Source organism: Eulemur rufifrons, chromosome 30 (genome assembly GCF_041146395.1).
Source record: "Eulemur rufifrons isolate Redbay chromosome 30, OSU_ERuf_1, whole genome shotgun sequence".
Classification (NCBI taxonomy): Eukaryota; Metazoa; Chordata; class Mammalia; order Primates; family Lemuridae; genus Eulemur; species Eulemur rufifrons.
In genome coordinates this window covers 9,706,972-9,712,971 of record NC_091012.1, presented here as the reverse complement: position 1 = coordinate 9,712,971, position 6,000 = coordinate 9,706,972, and positions in this window count along the sequence as shown.

Below are 6,000 nucleotides of genomic sequence, written 5' to 3'. Positions count from 1 at the left end.
TTGCAGTAGAAACAATTGAAACAAACAAAAGGGTGTTAGATGGTGTGGATATTTCTTATTGTAGGTTACTGACAAGTTTTAAATTCTGTGTACTTTAAAGTCAACAAGTAGATCTTCTCCCTGCCCTGTCTTTCATGTGTTTGTGGGGGCTACTGATAGGAGAATGTGACAACATGTTAAAATAGGAGGAAAGAAGGCTCATCTGAATTAGTTTTTTTAAATGCATTCAAATCATTGGTACTGTGTGGCTTTAAAGAATGCTGCTGTTTCTTCCAACTATTCAGTCACTGATATGTGGTTGCTAATTTCATTTTTAAGGAAGACAGCTGTCTTAACATTGTTTAGGATATTTCATTATTTGACTGTTGCATTCTTTGCAACTAAGTGGATACTTATAAAGTGTTTTAAACATAGTTTGTTTTCTACAGGGGTCAAAAAGTTTTTTCTAACCTCTGATATCATTACAGATAAATTATCACTAATTTGTGTCGGTAGCAAGATTTATCTTCCAAATTGTAACTGATTTTAAATAATAATTTGTCAAACACTTGTTCTCACTAATTTGTCCCAAATTCTGTGCTCAGCAGCTGGAGGTAGAAGGTGTAAGAATCAAAGCTTGTTTTTTTAAGAGGGAGCTGTCCTGCAAGCAACTGTTACCATGTAACAAGTGGTGAAATAAACATATGAGTGTACAAAAAGGGAAGAGTTTTGTGGTGTGGAGGCTGGCAAAGATATGCTGGAAGGTAGATGGGTCCAGTTTGCTGGGACAGGAGGAAGGAAAAGACATTCCAGCCAGAGAGCAGCAAGAGTGAGGCAGGAAAGTGCCATGATGTATGTCAAATAGCTCATAGAATAAAATTAATAAAATTTTGAAATGAGTGGAAGGTATTCTCTGAAGTTCTCATTTGAGTAATGTAATGGCAGTCTTATTTAAACATGAAGTGAAAGTTAAACAAAAAAGTTGTTTTTGTCCCTCATTCTTTGGCTATGAGACTCTTAAAGTAATAATTTTATCTTCCATTAAGATAACAGGCCCAGGGAGACCTACAGTCCCCTCATTTGTTGGTGATTGAGCAGCCCTGGCACAAAGGGCCTGTGTCTCTAAAACATTTGTTTCAGCACACTGTCTCCTGAACTAATACATTTAGTGTGAGCAAATTAGTAAACTTTATGTTAGGCTTTAATTTACTGCCATAAATTTCTCTTATCCCAATATCATTGAAGGCATTACATTTTAGTGTAATGAATAAATACTAAAAGTCTCAGTTTTTTTATCGCTTAAGAAAAAAACACTGAACTCTTTTTTTCTTATTTCAGCATATTATGGGGGTACAAATTTTAGGTTATGTATATTGCCCATGCCCTACCACCCTCTTAGTCAGACCTTCAAGTGTGTCCATTCCCCGGACAGTGCGCATTGCACTCATTATGTAGGTATACACCCATCCCCTCCCCCCCAACATATGCCCGACACCCAATTGGTGTTATTCCCAAATGTGAACTTAGGTGATGATCAGGGAAACCAATTTGCTGCTGAGTACATGTGGTGCTTATTTTTCCATTGTTGGGGCACTTCACTTAGTAGAATGGGTTCCAGCTCTATCCAGGAGAACATAAGAGATTCTATATCATTGTTATTTCTTATAGCTGAGTAATACTCCATGGTATACATATACCACATTTTACTAATCCACTCATGTATTGATGAGCATTCGGGTTGTTTCCATATCTATGTGATTGTGAATTGTGCTGCTATAAACATCCAGGTGCAGATGTCTTTGTTACAGAATGTCTTTTGTTCTTTTGGGTAGATGCCCAATAATGGGTGTAGGGATCCTCTCTGAGCAAGAATTGGCTTGAGCTCAGAGTCAGGGAAGCTGGATGTGCTTCTTGTGTCCAAAGGTCAATGGGTCCAGAAAGCTCCTTGAGGCCAGAAGTCAATGGGTCCTGACAGGGCCCATTGACTACTGAATGCTTCTTGGAGCTAAAGGTCAATGGCCTATTAAAATAGACAAACTGTTTCCTATGGCAAATAGCCAAGGTGTGTCTCATTGTCCTGCATGCAGGTAATGAGGTCCAAAGGTTAAGATGCAAATGTCTGCCTTCCCTTGAGCAATTTCCATAAGAAATGGAACATGTAGCCTCAGGGCTCTAAAGATAGTCACATACCAGGAAGTAGCTGCTAGACAAAAAGAGTATAAAAATAAAGCGACTGGTGCATTACTGTACTGCAGTCTTTACCGTCTATGTGTGTCTGCGTGTTTATTCGTGTGTCTGTATGTATGTTTATGTGTTCATCCCCCGTTCTGTAATTGGGCTGCAACAACTGGTGCAGCTAGCAGGGTCTGTGTCGTTCAGAACGGAGGGACCAAAGAGGCACCCCTTTGGCCATAGGTAAGTGGCATCCAACAGGGGACTTTCGGGATAAGATGGGGAATTGCCCCTCAGCACCAGAGCGTAAATATCGAAAGCTAATTCAGGGACTTTTGCACTCTGTAGGAGTGGAAGTGAAGGAAAGTACTTTAAAACAATTATTTGCTCTGGTACAGAAACATTGTTATTGGTTTCAATGTCAGTCAGAAGTGCAACTAAATCTTCATAGCTGGCAACAAGTAGTTAAGGCTTTTCGTGTCGCCCATCAGAAAGGTGAAACTATTGATTTAAAAGTTTGGACCATCTGCAGTGCAATTACTCAGGCATTATGCTTGCTGCAGACAGAATCAGAAAAAGATTATGTGGGTGAAGAACCCGAAAAGGAGCCCTTGCCCTCCCGGGCCCCTTCCCCCGAAGAGTTCGGGGATGGAGAGGAGCCACCAGATAAAGATCCTCCTGATAAATTGCCTACTCATGCAGATATAAAAAATTAATTTCTTTGCTTAAAAAGAAGAAGGTGACTCCAGGCCCTTTACCTTTTTAAGCTTATCCAGTTTGGCCTTCTGCCCCTCTAGTGGGATGAAATTTTTGAATTCCTCTTACCCAAGGGCCAGATGATGATTTCCCCTTTTTCTTTTAAATTATGTGTATAATTTTGTCTAATTCAGAGGTTGTTTAGAAATTGATTCAAGCCTGGATTTAGAGGGAAAAATAAAACCAAGACAGAAGGTAACTGGTAAGGTGAAAAAGAGACGTAGAAAGGCTATGAACATGGAAATGTATTTTTGTTAAGAAAAATCAGCGAAAGAATAATTTGTGTGGAGAAAGATCTTGTGTAGTAACTTTTTGTCCTGGAACAGAATGGCTGGTTATGAAAGAATTTTGTGTATGGTTGAGTCAGCAATAATTAAAGAAAGAAAGGTTTAGTTAAAATCACAAGGTATTCTTGAAATACTGGTTTGCTCTTAATGAAACCGCACAAGTGTTTTGATGCTAGATCTACTGAGCTGAAAAAGGAGGGACCTGCATCTTCCTTCAGGAGGAATGCTGTTCCCATATGTCTCCTTCCCTACTCGTAACATTGAGTGTAAAGGGAGTTTCGGCAGTGCCAGAACTAAAGTTTTTGGGGGACTCTTATTCAACATACTCGACCTGTTCTCTCTCTCACCATTGGTGGTCGTACTTTTGAGGGTTTAGTGGATACAGGGGCTGATGTTTCTATCATTTGTCTTGCTCAGTGGCCCCCTGACTGGCTCAAAGTTGCAGTTCCTACTGTGCTGTCTGGATTGGGACAGGCTCAATGCATGTTCCGCAGTAAAGATGTTTATGATTGTTTAGGACCTGAAGGCCAACAAGCTTCTTTGAAGTTTTATATTACTGATACTGCTGTGAATTTATGGCGTCGAGATCTGTTACATCAGTTTGGGGCATTTGTGACTATCCCTCACTTATCACCTAATGATAAAAATATGATGCTAAAGATGGGTTACAACCCCGTCCAACATCCTGATGCACAGGATTCTTTAAACTAATTGCCACTGCTCAAGAAATTCCTCAAGCCCTCCCCCTGTGGTGGAATACAGATAAGCCTGTATGGATTGAGCAGTGGCCTCTTACAAAAGAAAAGCTCGAGGCGCTAAAGTCTTTAGTAGCTGAGCAGCTTGCTGCCGGTCATATTGAGCCCTCTACCTCTCCTTGGAATTCTCCTGTTTTTGTTATCAAAAAGAAATCTGGAAAATGGTGATTTCTCACAGATCTCTGGGAAATTAACAAATGTATCCAACCTATTGGGCCATTTACAGCCCGGTTTGCCTCTGCCCTCTATGATTCCCACTGGCTGGTCTTTGATGGTCATTAATCTTAAGGATTGTTTTTTCACCATTCCTTTGCAGTCTTTAGATTGTGAGCGTTTTGCTTTTACCATCCCAGAATATAATAATGGCCGCCCTACTGAGCATTATCAGTGGAGGGTGCTTCCTCAGGAGATGTTAAACAGTCCTACACTATGTCAGGAATTTGTTGATCGTGCCGTTAATCCCGTTTGTGCACGGCACCCGCAAATTGTACTCTATCATTATATGGATGATATTCTTGCAGCACCCTCTCGAGAGGTGCGGGATGCAGCCTTTGTAGATCTTAAGGAGTGTCTCAAACTCTATAATTTAATAATTGCCCCTGAGAAGGTTCAGGATACTTCACCTTTCAACTAATTAGGGTATTGTCTTTCAGAATCCCAAATATGACCACAAAAGTTACAAATTCGGAGAGATAATTTAAAAATGCTAAATGACTTCCAAAAACTGTTAGGAGATATTAATTGGCTTCGGCCTTCACTTGGTATACCTACTTATGCTTTACAACATTTGTTTGCTATTTTAGAAGGTGATTCTGCTCTCAACAGCCCTGGTTGTCTCTATCCTCAGGCTGAAGCTGAGTTGCAGTTTGTGGAGCAATGCTTAAGCTCTGGTTTCCTTACGTTTCTCAACCCTTCTCTTCCCATAACTCTTTTTCTTTTCCATACGTTTCACTCCCCTTCAGGTTGTTTGGGGCAGTTGCATGGAATTCTTGAGTGGATATTTCTCCCTAACCAACAAAACAAAAGGCTTTTGCTTTATGTGGAAAAACTAACACAACTAATTACTCGAGGACGTCGGCGCTATTGTCAACTCTCAGGAATGGACCCCTGCCGGATTGTTACTAATTTGAGTTCTAAAGATATTCAAACTGACTTTGAGTTTTCCACTGCTTGGCAGGTGGCCTGTGCAGATTACGTTGGGACTTTTGACAATCATTACCCCCCACATAAGTTATATATATTTTTTTTTTTTGCAAACTCACTCCATTCTTCCTCTTTCTCCCATTGTTTCTAGCCATCTACAAGGAACCACTTTTTTTTTACTGATGCTTCAAGTTCTCGTAAGGCCAGTTATTGGAGCACAATAGGCCAAAAGGTTGTTATCTCTCCTTTTCCATCATTGCAACAGAGTGATCCTTATGCTATCTGCCTTGTTCTACAAGATTTTTCTGCTAAACCCATTAACATTGTTAGTGACTCACAGTATGCTGTTTATGTTACTTCTCATCTTCCTACTGCCTCACTGCCTCCTAATCCCCAAACTACATTACAACATTTGTTTACCCATTTTCAGGCACTCCTTCGTATGCATTATCATCCTGTTTTTATTGTCCACATTCGATCACATTCTGGACTCCCTGGGCCATTGTCCAAGGGTAACGAAAACATTGACTCTTTACTGGTAGCCTCTATTCAACAGGCATCACAAGAACATGACCTCCATCACACTAACGTGAAAGGACTTCAACACCGCTTTTCTCTTATGCGTAAACAAGCTCGTCCTATTGTACGTTCTTGTGCTTCTTGTGCGCCTTTAACCCTTCCTTCTTTACCGCCAGGTTGTAATCCATGAGGCTTAAACTGTAATCATATTTGGCAGATGGATGTTACTTATGTTACATTATTTGGCCGTTTTCGTTATGTTCACCATACTATTGATACACATTCTCACTTTCAGTGGGCCACTGCTCAAAGTTCTGAAAAAGCTGATGCTGTTATCACTCATCTATATTCTTGTTTTGCAGTGATGGGCCTTCCGGCTATACTTAAAA